At 35.7% G+C, this 27,795-nt stretch overlaps 1 protein-coding gene across 1 annotated transcript in view; it reads left to right on the top strand.

Annotated features, from left to right (window-relative positions):
* LOC115493363 (uncharacterized) overlaps window positions 1-27,795 on the top strand; it is a 234,956-nt gene that overhangs the window by 110,019 nt on the left and 97,142 nt on the right. The window contains exons 11-13 of the mRNA XM_072930026.1: window positions 228-5,110; window positions 9,849-11,083; window positions 13,261-13,546. The gene's annotated coding sequence lies outside the window, so the exon portion shown is untranslated. The remainder of the gene's footprint in view (window positions 1-227; window positions 5,111-9,848; window positions 11,084-13,260; window positions 13,547-27,795) is intronic.

The raw sequence follows: 27,795 nt of genomic DNA, 5'->3' as shown, positions 1-27,795 counted from the left end.
TTGTCTTAGTATCCAGAGTAATGTCACTTGGGTCTCAGGGGCTGTTGAGCAGCAGCAGGTATAAGCTGAGGAAGTCAAGGTAGCATTAGCAGTCATGCCTGGCTTTATAATAACAGTTTCCTCCTCCAGGATTTGTCAGTTTTGCTTTTGCAGTTCAGTCAGCAATGGTATGTGCTGTTTGCCTGCTATCTGTCTAGCAAAATAAAGGGAATAATTTTCTCTTGCAGGTGACAAGGCTGAAAAGGAAACCTCCACAGTCTGTTTTGGCTGTCTGTGCAAAGCTGGATTTGTCACCCTACAGCTGTGATGACCTTTAGTGTTTAGGAATATTTGAGTCCTCTGGATAATTCAATAATGAGCAAATCCTACTCCAACCTACTTTTCTTTTCAGAAGTTGCATTCTTTCTGAACTTTTCTGCTTTCTTTTCACTCACTGTGAAGAATAGTCTGAAGGAAAGAAAAGTGATGAGAAAAGGGGAGAAATGACAGATCTCATTTCTGACTTCAGGGAGAAGTCAGTAAAGAAGAATGAGTTGGAGGATACAGATGATCTTCTTGAGAGCTCTGTTCCCACTAGACAGTACTTTTGTCATAAAAGGGAAGGGAAGGTTAGAGCAGAAACCTGCCATAACCAAGAAAAAAACTCAATGTGGTAAATTCCAAAGTTGGTGCAGTGCAAGAAATGAAGTAGTTGATTCCTGAACCAGAGCTTGTACAGAAAATAGCCCCAGTACCAAAATCTGTCACCCATTGTGAATCTTGAAAGTTCTGTATGCCACAACATACCAGCACAGCTTTGCCTTTAATCACTGCACCTTTTCCAAAGAGCTTGCAACAAATGAACTCTGTTATTTAGCCATGGGATTTCAGTCAGAGCTTGTTTTAAATCCTCCTTGTGCAAACAGACTGCAGATGCATGCCAGACACTTTTGGCTGACTGAAGATGTTTCAAAGATGTGAATAGTTTGCCTGAGCTGCAGGGAGCTTGGTGCGGGGTTTTTTTTCAGCATCCATGATAAGAATTAGCTGCAGAACACTTGCCCTGAGAATGCAAATTGTAATTTTAGTTCTGAGAATATTTTGATGTTTGCCACTTCACACAGTGTGCAGTGACTCATCAAAAATGAATTGTGCTAGTAATTTGATGCTTCAGTTAACAAATATGAGAAAACATGCATTATTTTAACAATGGTTAAACGAACATGCATAAGCTTTTCTGTAGGAAAAAGAAAGTTTAAAAAATATCTTTTTATATGACTTTTTGCAAGACATTATGGCACTAGAGAGAGACCTAATTTTGTGGGAGAATTGCAAAACAACTTGAGACTATCTTCAAATTTTTTTCTGCTCTTGCAATATAATCCATTCATTCTTTATGCATTTTCTGTTCTCAAAAGTTCTGGTCTTTTATTAGGTATATGCAATTTCTTAAAGGAGGATAAAATCTTGCCTCCTTATAGAGTTCTGGCAAAAAATATCAGTACAAAGGTTGCGTATTACTTGTTAATAATAGTAAGTTATTGCCTCATCTTTGTCTGTCTCTCTGTATTACAAGCTAAATTCTCCATAAATGCATATCTTTAGTATCCTTTTTATATTGTGCAAATACTTCAAAATTTGGGGAAAAAGTACATTAAAAAAAGATTGTTTATAAGATGAAATTACATGCAGGGAAATCTTCAGTCCTGACACAAAGCCATAGCTGAGTTCCAGGGTAAGCTGGATGGCACCATGCTTTTAGGAAAGTTAAAAGGGATTTGAATCAAACCAGTGCCTGTAGGGCTTTGTCTTTATTGAAAATTAAAAAACCCAAAAAGTTATATGGTATATTTCACAGAGCAGATTAATTTCAATAGACCACCTGCATTTTGCTCTGAGAGATGTGTGGCAGATGCAAGACAAAACTAATCAAATTGTAATCCAAAATGCATTGGTGTAGGTCGATATAGGTCTAAAATAAAGAAGGGCCTTTCATTTTGTAACAACTGAAACCATAATGTGGCCTTTTAACTGTAGGAATTCACTAAAACTACTCGATAAACTAATTCATCTCCAGAAGAGCTCTGAATTACTCTGTAGTGGAATTAAGACTTGTCTGCTTCAAAAGAGCTAAATCCTTCCTGGCTCTGAGAGAGAAATAAGTAAAGAAATATCTGAGAGGTACCAGCATGGATGTGTTTGTACATCTACAAAGCATTACAACTTTCTGACCAAAGAAGGGGTGAGCACATTAGGGAACTGTCCAAGGTGTTAGGAAATAACAAAAAATATTTCATATGTTTATGAAATCCCAGAGATTTCTGTGAGGTTGTTCCTAAGACAATCGAGTTGACCTAAAAGTGTACAAGTAGAAAACAAAATCTATACTGTTACAGCAGATGCTATAAAAATGTAAATGCAGCTTGAAGCATGCTTTATTCATGAATATTTCAAACTACTGAGGCCTTAAAGGAAAAAAAGATGAAATAGTTTCCCCTTTAAAAAGCTTGAAGATAAAATATGTATTTAAAATAATAAATTATACATAAATCTGATATATAATTTATTGGCTATTAAAGTTTTATTACAGAAACAAGAAGAATAGGATATATATAAATACAAAAATAAGTAAACATAAGCTGGATACTTGTGTGAGGAAAGAGTGAAGTTTTGGTTTTTTGTTTGGTGTTTTCTTGCTGTAGTCTAAAAGAAACACTTCTAAGACTGCCATCAGAATACTACAACTCAGAGTATTTTTGTCCATAAGAAATATTATTTTTTCTGCTTTGGTTGTAAACTCTGATGCTCTCTGGCATGCAGTGCTGGTGTTTATCCAGGTCAGGAATCTTCTGTAAGGTAAGGCAATAGGGACACGTCTAAAATAGTCAATTCCCATATTTGTTGTAGTCAGTTAGCCAAGGAGTCCTGATTTCACCTTCTGATTTTTATAATATATCCACCTGAGCTGCATGTCAGAGGCTTGACAGAGCTGCATATTTAATAAAAATAGATGTGAAAATCAGAGGCCATAAAAGAATAAACATTTCAAGCTTTCTAAACTAATCCTGCAAACCTGAGCAGGGCTCATGCACAGTCTAAGCATCACTCAGTGTCTTCCCCCTACTTCAATACAGTGAAAATATGGGCTACATCTAGGCCTATTTAAATATATGTACATATGTATAATTAGGAATTTAATGGGCTGTGTTGTTCTGATTCATTCAGGATTAGTTGTTAACTGTAAGAAATTGGTTACAGTCATGACTCCACTACAAATTGATTTGGCAGTGGGTGTAGAAAACAGACCTAGTAAGCTTGTTAATAATGCTATCAGCTACATTCCAAAAATATTCGGATTGCTCTACTTTATGAAACCTTCCTGAGCTGTGCGGCTGCCAAGGCCACACAGAATGAAGGCAATAAATAAGGGTTTCCACTTGGAAATTTTGCTGTCAAGCTCATGACTGTTTGAGACAGGTTCAAATACTGCCAGGTTTTTCGTGCTTGCCCAGTACTCCATAAACATATTAGAAAACAGGTTACTGGGCTTTTTTGAGGGTGAGTAATATGAATTATTAAAAAAAAAAAAATCCCAAAACTTGATGTTCAGACTTAGAAGAAAACAAAAAAACATAATACTTGATTTCATATTTAGCATTTTTTAATAGATATTTTAGATTGGAGGTTAAAAGAGAAAATGCTTGTCCTTCTTCACTACATTGAGGTGATCATTTTTACCAAAACAATGAATTGATGATAAAATAGCTTGAAAGCACCCTTACATTTTAATAATCTTAAAATTTAGTGGAATTTTGCATTTAGTAATGAGTTTAGTAAAGAAAATTGAAGAAAAAGTAATAAAGCAGTAGGACTTGGAGTAGTTACTTTTATTATCCCCTAAGGTATCAGAGTCCAAAAAAAAACACACATCTTAATAAAATATCCTCGAAAATAAGTTGAATACTAATAAAGACTACTTGTCTCTGGACAAGGGGTAAATTATAGCAGTGATCTTTCCCTGTTTTTCACTATATCAGCTTTTTTTTTTTTTTTTTCTTTCTGTGGGTGAACCAGAGGGAAGTATTTTGTATGCAGGACAGCTTGATTAAGGCTAAACTACTGGTAAATCATGAGATTACTTGAAATACTTTGTCCTTTTCAAACCATAATGGCACAAAAAGAAAATCACTTAGCAACATCTAAGGATGTGAGGCCAGACCCTGAGAGATCATTGGAATGTCTGCACTGCTTTTGTAACTTGGCCAGGTCTTTCACAAGTCTGGTCTCTTTTTAGTCATCTAATATTTTCCCATTAGTGTTGCTAAACAACCCCTTTTTCTGATGCACTCTTCAGACACCTGTCTCAGACTGTATTTAATTTTATTCTCTCTTTGGAAGTTTCTCTTTACTCTGTTACAGCTGTGTAAATTTAAATTAATTTATTTTGTTCTTAGGTTTGTGCAGCCAACAAAAGAATTCCATCACCCCAAGCTGCTCACTGTCAAATATTTGAGTGTGGAAGCCATAAAATGTTGATGAATTTTAGGTAATTCTTGGAACCTGGATCTTTCATTTATGCTTTTGAATAGGAGTGGAGCTTTTTGTAAAATTTGGTGACTATAGCAAGGACTAATGATACTGCCAGTACAAGTTACAATTACCCTTGAAACTTTCCTACTTTACTTGTTATAGATAATTCTCGCAGGAAAGCTTAGTCCCTCAAGAAGAATATGAGTTTTAAGTATCTAAACTCTGGCTTCAGTGAAACCCCATATGAAGTATGTTTGTTTTCTGCAAAATTGTTGGGCCATCAAGGAAAGACCCTTCAGAATATTTCTATCAAATTTTCTTCAATTTATTGTGTTATTTATTATTTATTTATTTTATTAAGGAAGAATGCTGTAAAAAAACTGGGGTTTTTGAATTTATTGTAAAACTTCACTTCCAACAGCTTTCTTATGAGGAAAAAATGGGAGTGACTTTAAACTTATCTCAATCATAACCTAGGATTAATACAGGAATTACCGAATCTTCACATTTCTTTGATGTGCTAAAGTAACTTAATTTCTATAACAAAATATTTGTCTTTTCCTTCTGCTGACAGTTGCTGTTGTTGTTACCATTTACCAAGGTAAGAATAATTTCTTGTTTGTGAGGCTCTGAGCCTTCAAATTGGTAACAAAAAACAAAAAAAATTTTTTTTTAATTTTAGACTTTCTCTGGCTTAATCAGATTTAATTTATTGAGAAGTTAATACTTTCAGAATTAGATAAAGAAGTGCCAAGGCTGAAAAGTCAAGTGATCCTAATTAATAAGTTAGAAGCATGACACTTGTTCTGTCGTCTTTGTTTTGGCTGTATGTTCACAGTACCCAACATTATACATGTGGTCACATTCACTTTTATGAACAATATAAATACCATACTCCTATGATATTTATGTCATATACCATTTTCATTTACTATTCAGCCTCATTCTACTTAATAATGGATACAAAGATATAGAGTCTTATTTTTCTTGTGTCTCTTCTCTAGCAATTTTTACAAAATACAAAGCTGCTACATAGATAATAATGGCTGTACCTGCACTTAAAAATTCTGAGCTACATAGGAAATGGTTGCTCTTTAAGGATTTGTCCATTGTATGGGGCACCTAGATTTGTGATGTCAGAGGACTCTGTATTTTGCATGTTGAAAGCAGACATCCCACTGGGTTCAATTTTAGTTGTTTTTTAGATTGTATCAAGATGCCCCAAAGTGTATATTCAAGCACACAGTTTATGTACACCTATGAGGGGAAAAAAAAAAAAATTGATTTTGATTGCTTTGCCCAGCATTACACACATATTTTGAAGGAAGCTTTGGAGCATAATCCAGTATTGCAAGGCAGGATAAAACTGATTTAACCATGCCACCAGCCTTTCTGACACCATCCTGATCATAATACAGTTTCCAGCTGCTGCAATGAGGGGTGAAGAGGACATACTGAAAGCAAGTTCATATTCTTAAATGTCTTTCAACAGGTGCCAGGTTGATTTGTGTGTAAATATATAGACACGTATATATTTACCCAAAAGCTGTATGAAAATACCTTTTCAGAGATTGTAAATCTGTGATGTTGTGGGTCAGTACAGTCCTTGCTGTTCCTAATTTTGAATTACGGACTGTTGCAACCACTTCTTTTTTTGTATGTTTCTATAGATTATCTTTCTTTTAGACACATTTACTTTATATGTTTTTATATAAATGTTTGACTTCATGTTGCTCATTCTCTGGTATTTTACGGTATCTTTTTCAGAGATTGGTGTCATTTAATGAAGCATATTTAGAGCTAGATTTTTGTTAATTGATGCCTAATTCTGTGATGTATTTCATACAGGCCTTGTGATATTCTGAGGAATACATTAAAAAGACAAAGGAATTTTATATGACCTGAGATTTGCTAAATTAGGTGTTAAAAATATATATATTTTACTCTTTAGACACATGCTTTAAATTTTGTGAGGCAAATATATTGGTATTGAAAGCATGTTAAGTGATGTTTACCAAGGTTTTCTAATGACTTTTTTTTTTCCATTTTAATCCTCCAGTACAAAATTTTTAGATTTTATGATTATCTGTTTTGTAAGCACCTCATCTTCCAAATCTCAAGTCAGGCTTGCCATGCTAGCAACACTAGTCTAATATCCATGCTCATTTCTCTTGTCTTATATTTTATGAAATATGATTGGATACTTTAACCAAGCTAAGTTATGTTCAGAATTACTAATACAATTCTGTGATCTAGTTTACTCGTAATTAAAGCTGCTGTATAGTATTACCTCTTCAGAGTTGGCTGCAAGGCTCTGCCAGAGAACCTAATTGTTTGGATTAACTTAAAGTAAAAGTCTAGCTTATGATCATAAATGTGCCCCACAGGAATTTAGTTACCTGGGCTGGTGCACATTACAAACTGTGGTTTAAGAACATGCACTTAAATGTGCACCTATTAAGGCTCATTCTTTTCCCATTTACGCTGGTATAAATCACATTGAAATTGCTAGAACTACGCTGCTTTTACAGCATTATACTGGGAGCAGAGGAAGGCTGATTAAATTTATGTTAATTGACACTAATTGGCAGTAAGGACTTGAAAAGGATAAAGTTTTTAATAAAGCATTAAATAGACAGATGATCTGTCTAAACCAACCAAAGGCATTTTCTTAATCTAAAAATCCTGCTGCCTTATTATTCATGTCCTAAAGATAACTTCTAAACCAAAATCAGCTTACCAGTCCTGGACTACATGTAGTCCTAGAGCATTGTCATAATTAATGCTGGTTTTGCTCTCCCATCTCTAAATTATTTTCCTGTTGATGACCTACCCCTCCAGTGTCAGGGCTAATTCAACACAAAACTTCAAGGAATATTTCCTTCCCAGCTCTGTAGCTCCACTCCATTGCTCTTGACTTGGAGCATCTACTGAATATTCTATTCCTTTCTTCAACTTCAAACCTATGTTTGCCAGGTTACACTTGCAAGAATCTTCTTCCTAATTCTCTGTCCTCAAAGCCTCCTTGAAGTGATGTCAAACTTTCTTAAAAGTTGAAGGAAAAAATATGACAGGAATGACAAGCTATTCAAAAAAATAATGGCTCCTTGTAGCCCACGGAGTCTTCTGCATTTTCTTCTTCCTGTGGATGTTACAGACTGCAGAATTGATATTCAATATTTGTTCTGTGTATGTGTAGTGTATAAAGTATTCAAGAGGAGGCAATGTACCTATGTGTGCATTATATATATGTGTATGTATGAAATATATATATAAATATATACATATAGACACAAATATATACAAAATACATATCTATATATTTGTAGTATGTACAGAATATTTATATATTATACACCATGTATTTATATACACCATGTTTATATATTATATATTATTATATTTTACTATTTCTATATTACACAGCATATATTTATACACACCAGGTATTTGTGTATAGATTTGGATTCACTATTGATATCTTGTGATATCTGGTTCAAAACAGCCTTGATGATCTCCAGATGTGTGATATGTTTGATACTGTTCTGTCCAGTCAGTGATCATCAGCACTTCCCTGTCCCTCATGTGGGAGTCCTTAGGAGCTCTATACTGGAGTCCAGTGAAAACAAAAGATACTGGACTGTTTTGACAACAGTCCATTCCAAATCCTGGAAATGTGATTAGTCCTTTATGTAGAGTATAGGTAGCCAGTAGAGGCTGTGTTGGAACCTGAGGCTCTCAGATTCATGATGTGAATCTTCTGTAATCTGGCCATTTTGCAGAAAGTTCTCAGCTGCTTATTTGTCACTGTTTGAAATTTTGCAAGTTAAAGTTAAACCATGAAAAAGTTTTGGTTTTGTTTGGCTTTACTGATGAACTGTCTATAACCTAAGTGTACATTTTTTGATACTTATTCATTATTTACCTGTGTTACAAACCCACTGTTATCACTGTAATTCTTTCCTTGGTATGGCACACATATAACTTCCTCCTTAATTATTTAAAATTACTTTAAATGGAGACTGTCTACAGGATCTGGCTAGACTAGATACTTAGAGTACTGAATAGTGAATCTTATTCTGTGTTCTAAGCTGCTGAAAATATTAATTTTCAGTTTAAATTTGGACTATGGGTTTGCAGATGTAATATTTAAAATGTAATTAAACACAGATTAAAAATTTGATTGCAATTTGCTGTAATTTAAACACCCAAATCCCTGTTCATGACCACTTATTAAGGATTTAGATGTCCGCATACCAATTATACCAAATTCTGTCATAATTTTTTAGAGTTTATTCTCCTCAGGGTTAACTAGTGCATGAAAACTAGTGCTTAACATAGTCACTTGGTGCTCTGAATATTCTTTTATGGTTATTGGATTAGTACTGATATTATTTAGATATTTAAAAATCCGAAGATGGAAGGAAGAGGGGGAAAAACCCTGCTGAGCTCTGGTTTCCTATTTATTTTTGAATATTAATATGCATCTTATATTTCTCCATTAGAATCAAATTGTTGAGCTCCTGACTAGAAATTTTAGAATAAAGTTTGTCACAAAGCAACTTTTTCCTTTAGTTTAATCATGCATGTAAAATTTAAATCCTTTAGAAGATGGCTGATAAAGAAACCCTGACACATACTCTCGTATCTGCAGCAACACGAAGATATTGCCTACTAACAAAATTCCATCGTTTTCTTATTAAGTGAACATTCATGCTTCTAATTCAACAACTTATTCTCAGTGGATCCTTGCTAATAGCAACCATAGGAAAGGGGACCTGCAGGGAAGTGCTGTATTTCTTTTTCACATTCAGCTCCTGAGTTCTGAATATGTTTCTTTTCAGAAAAAAATGAAGCTATTTCTCCCTGGTGAGATTTTTAGCTTCATCCTCTGTAAAATCTGTATCAAGCAGCCAGGTAGAAAGAAGTATCAGTAATTTACATTACTGCTATGTGTCAAGCAATGCTGCTTCAAATTTAGGAAACAAAGCTCTGTGACAGAGAGGAGGGAGTTAGTACAGGATTTTAAGAAGCATTGATTCCCTTGGATGTTGGTTATGCATCACTTGTCTTACTATTTCCACCATTGCTTTCCCTATTGCCAGCCTTCCCAGGCTTTCTGCACATTTTCCCTGTCATTTATTCTCCAGAAATTACATGACACTTAATGCTATCCGATCTGAAGTATAACTCTTCATTTTCTTCATGGACCACTTCAGGCTGTCTGGACACTTTACCACACAAAGGAAAATTCCCCAGTGTATATCAGACATTAATTTTTACAAATCCGTGGAGAGAAAAAATTTTGGGAATAAGTTAGTTTTCTGCTGCAATTCCAGGATCAGCAACAGCTTCATGTACTTGGCTTGGGCAAGCATCCAGTACAGTGAATGAGTGAAGTCTGAATTGTAGCACCTGCAGACTGAGAAATATTTTTTCTTGAGGTATACTTGTGATGTTTCATGATTTATCTTTTTCTGGAATGCTTCCAGGCATAATCTGTTTATTCTCTGTTGCTTGTTTTTATATTTGCTCACAGATTGCTGTGCTCTGAATAAGCTAAATAAGGTATTGCTGTCCTTTCCATGAATCTGTCAAGCTCTATGGTCTCTTCAGTATCCCAAAATCTCAGTGATCAAGTCAGCAGATGAAAAAGTCCATTTACTTCTCCATGAAAAACTCGTCTCCCTGATTTTACTACTATTACTTATGCAGGAAAATTTCTAATCATCAATGAAAATTATTTGTAGATTAAATTATTTAAAAAGACCTCTGTACTTTGAATCAGACCATTTACTGGTATTTTTGTCTGATACCTTAAAAATCTTCACCATTTATTGATGGAATCTCTTTCCTGCCCAGATTTAAAAGAAAAAAAATTTGAGATATCCCCAGGGTTTTGAATGCCACTTCCAATTTAGAATTATCCCCTATCTAAATCTGTCACAAAGATAGATAACCCCACTTAAATTTGAATGGATTTGGGTCTTTTTAATTAAAAAACCCAGGCAAGGAAAACACCAAACAAAACCAATATACCACAATTTCTGTAGCTGCCTTGTGCACCTATAGGCCCTGACATAGTTCTTCACCAACAATCATTTAAAAAATTATAATATTGCAATTGTCCAATTTCATGCAAAAATAAAGTGCCAGCTTTGTATAAATTATATAAGTAGATTTCATTCACTTGAACCTATTTTTTTTGGGTTTTTTTCAGATAATTATAAATTGGGAAAGATCCAGACATAAGACTTCAGCATCCAGAAAATCCAGATGAAAGGAAAACCAAAATGAACGCTATTTTTGTTCAGTAATAAAGATTCAAATAAATAACACAAAATTAAGAATATGCCAAAGCAGCACCATATTGGAGTTCTCTAGAATAGAAAAAAAAAAAAAAAATAGACCAAGTAAAGTAGGACTGGCAGTCTCTGTAATCTGTAATCATTAATGTCTTAACAAGTCTCAAAATCTGAAATATTTTGTCCTGGCACAAGCATCTGTGCAAATGAGAACCCCTGATCCAAAGATATTGTCTTTCAGCTTCTCTAGGTTTCCTTAGGATTGTCTGGTAAGTGAAAATGTTTCTAAATCTTCAGCTGAAAAGCACTTGCCAGAATGAGCCAGTGCTGCTTGCTCAGTGCTGTATGTTGTATATTAGGTTCCACTAAAAATTAAGAGGGTGACCAACAGGAAGAACCACTGAAACTTGAAATAAGTTTGTTTTAACTGCTTTTCCTTTTAGAAGATTTACTGATACACAGCTAGTCTGGCAAGTCCAATACAGATGTCAGTTTAAAGGAATTTTAAACTGGAATTTTTGGGCTTGACTTTAGCTGTTGTCCAAGTGGGCAAAAAGAAGCTGTGCTCTAGCAGAAAGGTTTGTTTGAAGTAACAGATTAAAAATGCATGTGCAAATCAATGCTTCATTCAGTATAAACAGAAAAACATAAAGATTTCTGTTTGTAAAACTGAAAACCTTCAGACAACTCCAGCAACAGAATTAAGTAGTTGTAATATTCCTCCAAAAGCCAGACATGATTTATTGTTTTGGAAGTAAAAACCATAGAAAGTAGGCAAATCAGTAAGGGAATTTCCAGCCAGTTACTTGTAAAACATTTTTCAAGAACAAAGGTATGAGCCCATCAGGCATTTCTAATGCCTGTATTAAATACTGGAAATACGAAATTGAAAAATCAGACAGGGCAAAACCCTCTTTTCCTCAGGACCAAAAGGGAAAATGCTGTGAGAGAGTAAACACTAACTCTTGGAGGGGAATGTTTCTGGACAAAGAACCAAACCCTAGGAATTACTGAGAAGTTGTTATAGAAAAAAGGGTTATGCTATTCCAAGACTTTTGTGTAAGAGTCTTTTAAAATAATATGCTGAGGTCACACATTTTATGTAATGAAACCACCACAGTTTCTGTAAGACATACTCTTGGTAGGAGTAATTTGGAGAGAAGTAAATTTTAATTGCATTTTCATTTTTGCTCTTTACCCTTAAAAATTTTTTAAAGGGGAAAAAAGTGATAGTTCAATGTTTTCTGGCTCATACATGCTACAAACTCTTTGGTACACTGCCTCAAACTCATTGATTCTTCTTCTCAGTTAAAAGATTCTGTCTTATCTTTTCAAGTTTTCCTGTTATGACCTCCTTTTCCTTAGAATGCACTTTCCTTCAAATCAGGATTTTATGTTCCCACTTATCAGTAATCAAACCCAAAGCAGAGTAGAAATTATTCAGATTTATGTTGTGCATTGGACCAGACATTAGGTTGTCACTCAGAGAAGCTCTGAAGTCAGCTCTGATCCATAGGTGTTTCATAAAAGTTTACATCAGAAGACCTCAGAACCCAGGTAAGACAGCAGAATGCTGTGGTGCAGCAGAGATTCACTGACACTGAGATACCAGAGAAACTCGTTGAAGCTCACAAGGATAATACAGAACCAGCAGCAGATGTATGGGGCATATCTGTAATCAGTTCTGGCTGGAATAAAAAACCAAAATATTAACTAGTGCACATCTGCCAATTATTGTTTCTGTATTTTTTTCCTTTTCAAAGTAGTGTTCTTTTTTTCACACTGTTGGTTAGATTTTTATTTTATTTTTCTAATGATTTCTGTGGGAATCCAGGGCTTCCCTCTGACTGCCCTGGAAGGTCTGGGACCCTGGCAGGGGGTCAGGAAACCCCCCTGGACAGAGCCACCAGAGACACTGTCTGTGATCTCTGTCCATGGAAAAGAGTTTTCAGTCTTACAGGATGAATTACAAGCTCTGAGTGTTTGATATGAGTAATAAGTGTGGCACGGGTGCAAAAGTAAAATTTTAGGATTCTAGATTAGGGGTCCAAAGGGGACAAGATGGAGGAAATTGGGTGTGTCTTGTCCTTTTTCTCCTTCTTCATGCCCTCCATGTTTCACTGTAGTGTTGGCATTTTTCTGTTGGTTTAGGCTGGGGACACACTGTTCAACGTAGGTGACAGATATTGGCACATTATTGTAAATATAGCACAGGTAGTCTCTGGTATATAATGTTTGTAACATCCCACTGAGGGCAGAGCCCCACACGCTGCCCTGCAGGACAGAGCTGCGGCAGGGCAGCAGAACAGGTTAGAGATAAACAGAATAAACAACCTTGAAACCAGCACAGACAAATTATGGCTTCTTCTTTGGCAGCGGGGCTGAAAGACAGAGACTTTCTACAATCTCGGAATCATCAATACCACAGATTCTGACAGATTTGCAGTTGGCAGGTGCATTGTCAAGAAAACAAAATGTCCCTCATCAGGTGAAATTAAGAAACTTCCATTTTGTGAAATACAGGAACTTCCCTTTCCTAGCCCCCAGCAGTTTCAAACTTGGGGAGAGAGCAGTGATGTCTACATCCCTTTATGATGACAGGATGGAGATTTCAGCAGGAGCCCAGACTTTTCCCATGCAGAAGAAAATAGATGCCAAATCTGAATTCTGGAGTCTGCAAGGATTCTGAGTTGGCGCTTTTCAGAGAGGAGCTCAGCAGAAGGTGGTAGCAGGTAAGAACTACTTTCACAGAAATTATATTGCATTTTTGAGAGGCATGGGCAAAAGGCTCTCACAAGAAGTCACAGGAATCTCTTCAGACCTGCAAATATCACTGGGTTTTGAATGTCAGGTGATGGCAACTACAGATACAACTTCACTTTATATCTCTCTAAATTGCTTTCTCTATAGAGGATCTCAAGGTTGTTCACATGAAATTAAGTCAACTCTGAAAAATCCTATAATATCTCCGTTTTCTTTAATTTTTGGGTAAAATTTTCTCTATCACAGTCTTAATAATTTTATTTTTCTTAAGGTACACATAATTTCTCCTTTAGAGAGATGTAAAGGAAGTGGAGTATTAGATTTGCAGGGAGTTACAGGGAGTTGTTTCAAGGTCTGGTTTTGTTTCTGCATTCTGAAGGGATGAGGAGAAGGGGCTTACTGACAACAGAGAGAGTTTTCAATTGAGGCAGTATCAAAAAGTATCTTTATAAACCTCATTCTGAATTAGTGATATAAAATGTGGCTGTCATACCTATCAAGAAGGTAAGCCTTGCCTGTTATTCCTGTAATCACCAAAGAATCTATTCAGTGTGAGAAAGTATTACTACATTATTTATACTACTGTGTGTTGAACAACTTGTGTGGAACTACCATTCCATTTTTGTAACATCATGTTTTGGAGATCGTACTTTAGCAAAGTACAAATGATGTTCAAAGTGAATTAGAAATGTAAATTACACTTTGTTATAACAGAAAAAGAGCTACGTGTATATAGTTTTGACCTGCCTATGTATGTTTGAAGTTTAAATGATCATAATGTATTATTGATCTGTAATACTTATACTTTCCTGCCTGGCATTTAAAACTTCAAGCATAAACCTAATTTCATTGTGATAAATACAGACTTTGAGTAGCATAAATTAAACAACAACAGCCATTTAGTATATAAAAATCCTTTTTAAAGACATAAAATCACTGATGAGTTAAAAATTACAGAGTGATGACAGTTTTAGTTTTGAGAGAATTCCTACTGTATTGTTACTGTTTTTCTTGTGTTTCCTTCTGTTACTACAGTAGTATATTTATTTCTCAAAACAGATATGCCAATTAGGGAAGATTTAGCCACCACTGAGTTAAAATGTACCCTACTGAGTTACAGTGGTATTTCTGTTGTCATAATATATCAAATATGCATTTGAACAATTAGTAAAAATTGCAGTAAACATTTTCACTCTTTTGGTTTATTAGATGTAAATTAAGAATACACTGGATTAGCAAAGCAAAATATTTAGAAGTTAAGAGAACCACAAAATTAGGTTGTATATGAAAGCCCTTCTCTTTGTCTTTTAAAAATAAGTTCTTAAAAACTAAAACCTAGAAGAAGACAGTTTGTAATGTACCAGAAAAAAAAATATATTAGTTTAGATTTTTCTTCTGTATTTTGTGTACAAATGTTTTGGCTTTTTTTTTTTTTTTCCCTGTTCAACCCATCAGACAAAAAGACAATAAAATGATACAAATCTGCTGCTTGAGGTCAGCCCATCAGATGAAAATTGAGCTCAGGGCATTAAGAGGAATTTCTAAGTATTATTTTTTGTACATCCACTTAACTTATAGGTTTTGTACTGAAAGTTTTTGTACTGAAATGACCAAGAGTACAGGTAAAAAAGGCAAGGTAGACTAAACATGGGAGAGTTAAAAGTTTCCTCTGCTGTCAGAGAACTGTGAGTGTATGACTGAGATGTGATTGACATAAACTTAGTATTTTTCTTCCTTTTCCGAGTGCCTGCCCTTCCACAGGAATTTTCACCTTTTTCAATCTTACAGAGGAGTCGATCTCCTCTTTTCAGATGTTTAATGAATAATGGTTATTAACAGCTACACATGCTTATTGTAGTGTGTAAGGTTTTCTTCTTTAACTTTTTCCTTGGGAAAGACTCACCTTGGAACCACAGAAGCTGTCCCCTGTTACCAGCAGAATGCTCTCATGGACCTGTGTGTGACAACTCTGCCATGGTGTAGGGCCAGCTGGCAACTGAGTACCACATTCCCCCACCAGTGGGGAATCAGAAGGGTGAAAGATAGAAAATTCATATGTTGAGATAAAGACATTTTAATAGGGTAAGCAGAAGCTGCACACACAAGCAGATCAAAACAAGGAATGGATTTACTGCTTTCCATGGTTGGACAGGTGTTCAGCCATCTCCAGGAAAGCAGGGCTCCATCCCACATTCCACATGTCCCCCCCTTCCTCTTTTTTTCCCCACTTTATATCCTGAGCATGATGTCATATGGTCTGAAATATTCCTGGAGTCAGTTCTGGCCATCCGTCCTGGCTGTGTCCTCTCCCAGCTCCTTGTGCCACTCACTGGTGGGGTGGTGTGAGAGGCAGAAAAGGCCTTGGCTCTGAATAAGGCCTGCTCAGCGACCACAAAAACATGTCTGTATTATCCACAGTGATTTCAGAACAAACCCAAAACACAGCCCCATACCAGCTACTGTGAAGCAAATTAACTCTACTCTAGCCAAAACCAGCACAAACACATAGAAGTGTTTGTCTGATGCTTTAGTAATAGCAGCTCTTAATCATTTTGTACTCCCTCTTCTTTTTAATACAGTGAGCATGTGGCCTTAAAAAATTAAGAAAAAGCAGCTAACCAAAATCAATCCAAACAAATCAACACAAAAAGCCATCCCCAAAATAAGAAACCTGGCTGAAAATCCAGAGGCCTAGTCATTAATTAGAGGAACTCACAGCAGAGCAGTTAAAGCGCACCTGTACCACACCTTGGTGAGCTGGGTATATTTTTTTAAACAATTACAGTGTTAATTCTTAACTAAACAGCAGACATCTGGTCCACTCTGAACAAAGGATCATAGGAAAAAGCCAGATTGAAACAGACTATCTGGTCCATTATTCTGTATTTGGAGGTAATCTAAACTTGTTGCTTCTAGAGAAGCCAGGCATGATCTCTTGTGTGTTATGGCCAATGAACAACTGCTCCACTCTCTGCTTTCTCTAGGATTTCTGTCAGAAAATTAATTTTTACTGTAGCTTACATAATAATCAGAACAAGTTGAACTATGCATTTTAGAAACGCTGACATTTTTAATATGATTGTTTTCTTTCAATGAATAATTTCTGCAGATGTGGTAGCTATTTCTGCCAATAGAACATGAGACTTCAACAAACGTCAGTTTATGAGTTTGTTGTATACTCTTCAGGCATTTACTCTTCACGTTAGTCATGGCTTGATTTCTTTTTCTGTGCATAGTAGAGTTTAAATTGCTTCCAGGAATAAGAGATGGTATGTCTGTACCTTCAAATCCTTGTGATTTCAGACGTAGGAAGGTACTCTGGAGTCCTGGACCACAGACAAACCTGTTCAGGTAGTGATACAGAGTGGGTTGAGTCTGTCTGGATGCCAGATACCCACCAAAGTCTCTCACATTACCCCCTGCAACTGGAGAGGGAAGAGAAAATGTAATAACGTGTTCATGAGTAGAGATAAGGACTCGGCAAAGAGAGAGAGAACACTCAGCAAATACTGTGATGGGCAAAACAGACTAGAATTAGAGATATTAATTGAATTTATTCTTAGCAGAATCAGAGCAGGATAATGAGAAGTAAAATAAGACCTTAAAAAACACTTTTCCCACCACCCCCTTCTTCCCAGCTCTAGCTTCTCCCCTCCAACAGCACAGGCAATGGGGGTTATGGTCTGCTTCCATTCATAACCATCCATTGTTTCTACTGCTGCTCAGGGGGAAGAGTCCTTTCCTTGCTCCAGCATGAGATTCCTCCCGGAGGAGACAGTTCTGCATGAACTTCTCCAATGTGAATCCCTCCCACAGGCAACAGTTCTCCACAGACTTCTGCAATGTGGGTCACCCTTCCAAGGGCTCAGCCCTTCAGGCACAGCCTGTTCCAGCCTGGGTTCCCCACAGGGTCACAGGTTCTACCACCAAACCTGCTCCAGTCTGGGCTCCTCTCTCCATGGGTCTGCAGGTCCCTGTCCCCAGCCTGCTCCAGCACAGGGCTCCCACAGGGGCACAGCCTCGTCTCAGACATCCTGGAGAAGGTCTCCTCCATGGGCTGTGGGTGGATCTCTGCTCCGGTGCCTGGAGCAGCTCCTGCCCCTCCTTCCTCACTGAGCTCGGTGTCTGCAGGGCTGCTCCTCTCACACCTTCTCACCTGCTATTCCTGGCCACAATTACATCAGACCTTTTTTTTTTTTTTTTTGCCTTCTTAAATGTGTTATCACAGAGGCATTACCTCCATTTCTGTCAGCCTTGGCCGGCAGCAGGTCCATCTTTGAGCCACCTGGCATTGTCTCAGCTAAACATGGAGGAAACTTCTGGCAACTACTCAGAGCAACTTCCCTGTAGCCCCCCCCCCCCCACAAACTACCAAAACCTGGTCATGCAAACCCAATACAGGATATTAGTCAGCTTTACATTATAAGACCAGTTTGAGGAAGTTTCTGGAAAGAAATTTCTTCATGTGAAATTGTTTGCTTTTTTCCTTCTCATAAATGTTGATGATTAGTTTAAAAATATCAATGATTGCATAAAAAACATGAAGGTTTTCAACATATGCAATCTTCCCATATCTTTGGAAGCTTCATTGATGTTAGGGAAAAAAAAATGCAATTAACATATTATTTCATTTTTGATTCCATGTCCTTACATTAATGAAACATTACTTTCATCCAGACTTCTTCAATGCACTTAGAAGCTAAATAATTTCCATACTATATGGCTCAATCTTTGCATTACGATCTCACTCCAAGGAGTAATAATGAGAAAAGCAGTAAAAAAGAGATGGTTGTGGTCTGTCTTCAGCTTGCTTTCTTATGGCTTCTGTCTTAACATTTTCCATTGGCAGAGTTTTGAAAAGACTCAAGTGTTTATATTTTCTTCTGTCAAGACAGAGTAGATGAAAATGTTTTCTCTCAGACAAGTAGAGAGACATTTTCAATTGGCCATTTCCCACTTAACAGTAGAAAGAAAATTAAAAGAAGAACTGGAAACTGTATTTGTTCAAGGTCTGGAAATGCCTAATAAGAAAAAACATTAGCTCAATATTCTAATGTGCATGCACAGTGCATTCTAAATAATAGCTAATTGCATCACTTACCCAAGATATTGTTAACATTTTTAAGCTCATTTTCTCTAAACTGCAGAGTGAAATATATGGGTATCTACATATGCCAGCAAAATGTATGTCTTGTCATTGTCTCTATAGATTTTGCTCTCATTTTCAAAGTTATCAGCCAAGCTTGTGCCACACAAAGCAATTTGAGGAGCTTTATGTAGAAGTCCATGAAAAGGAGAAAAAAAGATCATATAATGAAATAAAAGTATTAGTAAAGCTCTGTGAAATACAGAGTAGTAACCTCATCATGCCACATGCATCCTTCTGGCCCACACATTACTCAATATAATGGAAAAAGTCCAAAGAAATATTAACTGGGGGAAAAACAAAATTGAAAAACAGCCTGCAGCTGATGGCAGAGGTAGCTGTGGATGTCAGCATATAGTTCATTCACCAGTGTCTTTGAAGGAAGGAGTAAAAGTAAAATTTTAGCACAGAGATAATTGTCAAGGAGAGGAAGAAATTTCCATTAATGGAGAGCTGAAAATTTAGCCTCAATATCTGAACTTTCTCTTTAATAGAAATGAAGTTAAATATGCATTTATGTCCCACTGAAAAATATTCTAGGCTCTTGTTCTGATATCTTTGCTGTCTTGTCTTTGCTGTCTCCATTCCCTGGGCAATTGAGTCTACAGATATGCTGCATGTTTTCAACTGAAGTCTCCCCAAGAGTCTGGTGACTTCTGCTTCCAAAAGCAAGGGCAAACTATAAAGGATATCCTCAGATCAAATGGATTTCTTCCCTACTGTATACTTGGAAAATGGCTAGGGGCTTCAATGGTCCTATGAATTTGTTCTAATGTTATATCTAAAAAAAACTATGTTCTTTGTTAGTATTCTCCATTTTGAATATTTTTCTCTTTTTGTTTTGGCCCCTCAGGGGTAAAAGAAAAAAATATATATTACTCAATCTTTTACCTTTCTATTGGTTTGGTGTGTGTTGGTTTTTGGTTTTTTGTTTTTGTTTTTTTTTTCATGTCTTTCTTATGATGCAGATTTCTGCTGTGATATGTGTGTGCCAAGATCAGGTAACTTGGTTATCAGCCATGTAATGACAACATGATTCTTTTCACACACCATTCACAAAAGTGTAACTCAAGATAGTTTTTCTCCTTCTGTTTTATTGGGGAGATCATAATTATTTCTCTGTCATTTACCAGGTACCTCTGATCAGGTATATCACAAGACTGATATGAAACTTATATTTTCCCTGTAATATTTTTCCTGTGAATGCTGCTTCTCTATTGTATTTGCTTTAAATCAGATTCAGCATCAGGCAGCCTTATTTTGTATTCCAGCTCATACTGTAAATGTGGATAGAATTTATTTAATTGAAAATGAAGTTAATGATAGACCACTAAATTCTATCATATGTCCCTGAATGTTGAAATTATTTACTATTGCTAATGTAGACTATAAACCCAAATTCCTCTACAGTCATCAATTCTGGCTAGAAATTTATTCAGGTTGTCATCTTCACCTCTTCACTGCTTGATTAATGTGCTCTCTCATGTAGTATGTTTAAAGAATGTAGAATGGCTGAGTTGGTTGAGTCCTATGGGGTCTTTGCCTTTTCAATTCCTTCCATCTCTTACAAATTCCAGAGCATTCTCATGCCACATGCCTTTTGTTTGTTCAGAACAAAACTTCCCTTGCACAATCACTCAGGAAAGGTCCAATGCAGAGACTAAAATTCATAAAAGCTTCTGACCCTCTTGTTTGCTAAGCACAGGAAGAAACCCAAACCATTGGATGACTGTTCAAACCACTCAGTATTTCTTTCCTCCTATTCTTCCCTCTTTACCATCCCGTGCTCATATCCTGTTTGAGTTATGAAGAAATGTGTTTTAAAAACATGCTAGAGATTGATGTGCAAATAAACAGTATGAACATTAGCTTCTGGATACACCCTTTATGCACTTCTACCATTTTACAGAAATGAGTGTGGTCTGAGCCTTGAGAAATTAAAAGGACAGATTACATATGCCAGTGTTCATAATGGATTATAATGACCTTTATCAACTGTAAACAAAACAAAGACATCTCTGACAGGACAGAAAAAAAAAATCTACTTTCTGCAAGTTGTGATTTGCATCCTCTGAGCACATTCATGCCTGTTCTCATCACAATTTTTTTTTTTTTTTCAGTTGAATGAAATTTTAGTTCTCACTATGCACTCTTTTTCTCTTTGCAACAATAAAGCTTTGCATAGTGGGAACTGTGGTAGATTATCTGGTGGATCTTTGCCATATTCACAGATCTTGAAAAGTATGTAGGTATCTCTGCATTCACAGAAAACTGTATATTTATCTCATTAATGAGCTGTCAACACTTTCAGTTTCTGTAATAAATATTTGGGTGCTCATCTTTGCCGCTTGTCCCAAGGTACAACCAGCAAATGTATTCTCAAGGTTCCACAGCTGATGCATTGCTCAGTGTTTCATAGAGGACTAGTAGCAGATCAATTAACAAGTGATTACCTGCTTTACATGGTTCTTTTCCAGGTCATTAACTTCTTGAGGAATGTTTAGGGAAAGTACTATCTCTTGCCGTTTAAACTGCTAAAAAAACCTAGTCAATTACTATGTAAATCACTCTTTTTAAGTAGCTTGGTGTTACTGAGATTCTAATAGAGTTGCTCATTACTGGTTTTGACTCTCAATAGTTTAATATATAGAAATATGAAATATACAAAAAATATGTTTTGCTCTGTATGACTTATTGTAAACAGTAAAAATTGCTGGGAAATGATCAATCCTGCAGTGAAATTAAATGTTTTAACTTCAACTTTTTTTTTTTTTCCATTTACACTTACTATCCCTTATTTAATACATAAAAGAAAATCGAAAGGATTTTGGTTAAGAAATGCAATCTTCATATGTATGGGTGAGTCTCAGTAAATATCTAGATTTAAAAATGTAAATGTGGACACGCCCTGGCTTTTGGTCTGTTTCCTGGGGTTTTTTAGTTATGTGATTTGGTTTCCCTTATAAAATCAAGAGAGCAACAGATGAATCTGAGTGATTCTGTTTTGGATAGATGACCCAAATAATTATGTGTAATTTTGATTACAGTGGGCTATGTGATCAACATGTAAGAAATAGGAGCATTTTTAAACACTTGAGTCTTGGCTACCAAAAAAGTAGACTTTAACATTAAAAATTTAGAATTAAAAGAATGTTAAAGGAGACCACTACCATTAGTTAAAGTATAACATACTTAGTGCATACATATTGCTGCCAACACACTCTTAAAACCTCAGATTAATTATCATTTTGATATCTTTGCCAAGTAATATATCTTTGCAGTTATGCTGTTATTGCTAATATTTCATATAAAACACACTCATGGCAAAGAAAGGCACTTAGGAAAGTCAGTACCTGCTACTATCCATGGTGCTGAAAAAGGCTCTCGTAACGGGAATAATTTATACATAACCATCTACGACAGAAATGCGGTAAATTTTGGAATTCAGAGGTAGTAGTAGCTCCTATAGATAATCTGAGTGTGATATATTGCAGCACAGGCATCTGGTTTGAAACAGTTGTTGGTGGGCTACAAACTAATTCTCTCTCCAAAACTCACCTTTTTGTGCCGCTTTACCATAAATTGCTCATGACCCAAAGGGACATTTTGTTCTTGTAGGTTTTGCAATGTCTGTTGTCTACTAAGCTAGAATTTCAATTAGCATTAGATGACATCTGCAGCAAGAAAAAAAGCATCAAAAATTACTTTTGAGTGCAATCCAAGAGTGACGGGTTTTATTAAAATAACAGATTCTGCTCCTTGCTACCAAAGAATAAAGCTAGATTGGAGGAAGGGGAGATGTTTTGTAATTGGTGGTGGATTTTTGATTGTTTGTTTTGTTTAAAAAAATACTTTGAATTAAAGGTTCGGGCCAGAATTCCAATGACCTGATTTTATTTCATAACAGAGTCCTCTGTGAAATTCAGTGTGTCAGTTTATTTCCATGTCTCTTAGTTTGGATAAAGGTATAAGCGGGTATTTGTTAACATACCAAATAAATTCAGACCTAAGCCTTGTCTTTAGAGGTAAAATCTAATTCAATGTATTTTTATTATTTGCTTTATGATTACCAGTATGTTATATCAAGTACCATTTGTAGCATTTTTCATGTCAGATCCAATGCAAATTAATTAAGTTGTGCATATTGCTTGCACTTTAAGAAATGATGCAGTGCTAAATTATTGAGTGAAGAGCACAAAATATAGCTGGCAAATATTTTTTAGAATTCTATCTTTAGTTAATCACCTTTATTAAAATGCCAATGAAAGCAAATCACTGTAAAGTGAAAATTGTTCTGTAGTAACTTATAGCTGTAAAACACTGATGCAATCATTTGTATTTACAGCACCACATCCTAAATGATGGGTCTCTGATAAAAGCATAACTTAAACAGAGTCTCCAAAACACTGTCTTACCATGAAATTAATAAAATTCACACATAAAATTAATAACAGTGACTTTACCACGTACAAAATCACCACTTCAAAATGCAAAATAACTCCAAACTATTCTGCAAGATGATGAAAGCAGAACTTTAAGGAATACAGCAGTATGATGATCCCTTATAAATTACCACAGTTAGACCTGTTGTGCAAAGTATGAAGATTTCTGTTGATTTCTATGGGACCAAAATTTAATTAAATTTGCCTTGAAAGAAGTGAGGTTAATCTGCTATATGGTATGCCCTTTGTAGATTTGCTGATTAAATGCCCACTTTGTTATAATGAAGGATAAGCTTATATATGGTTGTAAACTGCAAATTAAATGCATACCAAATTAGATAATGGTGTAATTGTATATTAGTTTGTCTCGAGGACACATGTTAAGTATTCCCCTTTGAAATGTTACCTACCTATGTAGTTGAGATTTGGAAATTATATATCTAGTTTCAGAGCAATGAGTTTCTATTAGTTTTGTTTTGCTTGTGCTACAGGTCACCTTGCATTCTTAACTTGTTACTTTGCATGTACAGAGAACAAAACATTTAAAGTATCATGAAGGCACTGGGGAAAAAAAAAACAAAAACCAAAACCACCAATTGTTTGAATAGAAGCTTGAAAGCATCTGGAGATGGAAAAAGGATGAATGTGTCAGGAAAGAAAAAAAAAAAAAAGATGTGAATGTGAAATGAGAGAATTACAATAGTGGAACTTTCTGGTCTCTGACCATTGCAAATTTTCCTATGCACTCGCATAAATCATGGAGAAAGGAAGAAAGAAATATTCAACCAAAGAAAATTCCCCATTATATCACATGCACATCTTTGCTCTTTTCAAAATAGGCTCAGAAAGAACAAAGGGCTTAGAACTGCTCAATGATATTATGCCAGGGAGGTACTGTACTTGGGGTTCCATTTTTTCACCTCAAAGAGGATTTAATTCAGCTGTCAGAGAGGGCTTTTTAGTTTGCAGACAGAGTATGGAGAGGGAGAATTCTGTTTGTTCTTTAAAAATAGTCCAAAATATTCCAGTCTTTGTGAAAAATTCTTGAAGCTTGAATAGGAAATAAATTCAAAGTCGAATTCCCTATTAAGTTACCCATGATGCTTGTTTCTTATTCCTCAGAGAGCAGTATATCACTGTTCTACTGAGGCTAAAAATAAGCTTCAAATAAAAGTGAGTGCTCACTTTATCAAAGTTTTTTTTGTTTTATCTGAAAGTCAAACAGGTCTTAAAGTTATACCAGGTCACTTATTATTCTAATTTAATTGTTTTTCATTGATGCCATTATTTTTTGATCTATCTTAGGCTGAAGTTACATACCCGGGCTGTGATAGACACGTACAATAGGAATTGAACTGACCCAGTAATGCTTCCTCCTTTTTTAAAGCAGTGACAAAGAGCACAAAGACAAACATCTTTCCATAAGTCCCTTTTCTTTGATAATTTAGAGAAAGATGGTCTATGATAATTTCTAAAATAATGTTATGGTGGCCAAGGACCCTTGCTTAATTTTCCTATCTTCACCTTGGTTATGGTGAGGAAAGAATAGTTTTTTTGTACCATCCTGCTAGGAAATGTATATATATATATATAATTGAATATAGCTAGAGCTATACAAATACTGTATTTTTGGTTTTGTAAAGAAAAACTAGATTTTAACCTGTGTCTTCTGTCTATTTGTGTTTCAAATTTTGTGGAAAAAAAAACATTTTAAGGAAAAAAAAATATTTGAGCTAGGTTTCGGCTTCTGATTTATATATAAAAAAAAAAAAAAAAAAAGTGTTTTGTTATGTTACCAAAGGAAACTCTTTAAGGACCTTGGGTCATCAGTTTGGTTTACAGCACTTCACTACTGGCAATGACAAATTCAACTGAGATCTCGCTATGAAAACAGTTTTTAGGAAACATGATTTAACAGTAAACTTAAAAATGGTATCTGTGGTCTTGGAATTAGTGAAATACAAGCAAAATTCTATATGTACATTTCTATATTTACTATGGTTGATGACACCATATCAGGGTAAGCTCACTTTAACATCCTGCTTCCAGCTAAGACTGAGCAACTCTTTGCACATCACCAAGAATGACTAATGTACAAGGAAGAGTACAGTAAACATTGCTACACTGCTGTCTTACCTAATTTGGAAGGAATTAAATAATTTCCTTACTTGTTCTGTCTCTCTATATTGCTTTTAAAAGAAAAATTGTCACATAAAAAATAGATTTTCTCTTTCCTGTGTAGGAACTAGAAGCAGGCACCAAGGCCATCAGTGGTGACAAGGAAGGTGTACCCAGCAGGAGGTTTATAGCTTGGACTCGGTTGAATGAGCACGCTAAACTAGATCCTTCACTGGTGCAAATGGAATGCAGTTCCCACTGATGCTGAAAGTACACACTACCTGAGAACCCCACGTCAGGATTATCTGAAATCCTGTAGGGGAAAAGATTAGGATGTGACCCAGCACTTTCTTCATAATACAGGAACAATTTAATTCCAGGAATTCTTACTGTGCAATTTTGGAGTTGGAGATATTTACATGCTTTTTATTCTGTGTATGCGCAGGTTAAAAAAATTACAATTTATTCCTTCCATTAGGGTATAGTCACACACACATATATAACACATATTTACATATTATTTCAAATCCAGCTCTAATCCTAGGGTAAGACTTATGTAATTATATTTGAATTAATGCACTATTACATTAATTTTACACTGGCTTAACTAAGTAATCTGAGCATCAGTCTACTAATGTTAATGTAAAGCAGAATTACTAATCTGACTTATTCCTAATAAGAGCCTGGTCCTATACATTATTGCTAAATTTGTTGAGGGATTTCTTTTTCCTCTCCCAAAAGACAAAATTCTTGTTTGTTTGGAAGGGTTTTTTAACCTCTTGGCTGAGTGATACATTTCTGTTTATCAGCCACCTGCATCTCCTCAGTGCATTCTGAGGTAAAAATCAAGGCATAAGAAAGTACAATTTTAAATTCAATCAGTTCCCAAGTTGTCTGATGCAATGGTTTCCATTTCAACAGCTGCCTCTGTCTACTTCACCCACACGGAGGAAGCAGCTTCCTCTGGAGATCTGAAAATGTACAGTTGGCAGCTAAAATTCAATTTAAGCCTGGCCAGGTACAATTTTATTGGCACTGGTCCCAGGTCTTGCAATTGACTTTTAACCCCCTCAGAGCTTTCCTTGTGTGCCTGATAGAGCTGTGCACTGCGTGACAAAATCAGTGAAGTCCAACTGCTGCCTTTTGATTCTCTGTGCAGCAAAATATTTTGAGCTCATAAACCATCAGCTCTGCATTTCAGTGGCATTTGTAAGAAGCCCTCATGTTAATTATCCTCACAGAAAAGAGCAAGTTATATATGCTGTTATAAAGAACTACTTTCTAAAAGCTACAGTGGAGAATACTGCTCAGTTTCTTGAATCCCAGTGTATCATGATCCCTGATTTTTGACTTTAAAAATAATTTTCTTACTTTATAAACAATTTCCAACACTTCCAGTTTCTCTGATAATTGCTCCCAAAATTGAGCATTCAAAATGATTCATAGGAATAACAGGTTAAAAAGTTTATACTTAGCAGAAGGAAAGTGTAAAGGGGTTCCTTTTGTCCCTAGACTTTGTTGTTCTAATAGGTAGCAAATTCTGATAACTGTGTACTAATGTAAAATAGTAAAAATTTTCTCTATCCCAAAGTCCTTCCTCATGTTAGGACTGTGCTTTACTTGTTTTTAGGGAATTCAACAAAAGAAGCAGTGAATCAAATGGAATTGAGAGCAAGACAATGGCCTTCAAAAATTCAAACAGGAAACATCAGAGCAGAACAGAATTTTTATATTTTTATTCCCTAGTCTTTGCAGTAGAGTTCAAAATAACCATTTTATCATAGTTCTGGGTACTAGAAACCATGAAATCATTAACTAGAATCATATGTTAATTTGAATGGTAAAAAAAAAAGGGATTGGTTTGTGCATCATCTGTGACAGTAACCTTCTAGATTAAGCTTAAAAATCTGACACAGGAGAAATCTTTAGTGCCTACATATGGTGTTTAGTTCATCCTTTCACAGCAGGCTGCCAGCTAGCCACAGGTAATGCAAGCAATTTAAGCTCACAAAGGTATTTAAGCTGCCCAAACCTATCTCTGCCTAGAGAGCTACTCCTCACATCCACCAGTATTCTGCAATGTTGAACAAGAAGAGAATAAAGCAACAGGAGGAAGTTACTAGCAGTAATTATTCATCACAGCCCTTCCAATTCTGTCTTCTGGGACTTACAGATTGGGAACTGGCAGTTTTAAGGGTGGGAGAGAGGGTAAATCTGTTTTCTTAGGCCATGTTCACAGGTCTTTGCCTCCTTACTTCTCACTGCATAGTACTATTACCCTGGTGGTCTGAGGTATTTCATCAGATGAAAGAAAAGAGGGAGCTTTGAGTAACTAACTGAATTCCAGATCACTTGTTTTTCAAGAAAACAGTGGGCACAAATGTATAAAATATGAGTATCTGGGAACAAGTGAAATGAAAGAAGTTCTTTCAGATTATTTTTCACTGTGAAATTGAGGTCAAAGATTGAGGATTTGGTTTGAAGACCAAGCATGGCTGAGTCAGTTTGGATA

Source organism: Taeniopygia guttata, chromosome 1, assembly GCF_048771995.1.
Source record: "Taeniopygia guttata chromosome 1, bTaeGut7.mat, whole genome shotgun sequence".
NCBI lineage: Eukaryota > Metazoa > Chordata > Aves > Passeriformes > Estrildidae > Taeniopygia > Taeniopygia guttata.
The sequence above is the reverse complement of the archived record's forward strand: the minus strand, read 5'-3'. Positions and strand labels throughout refer to the sequence as shown.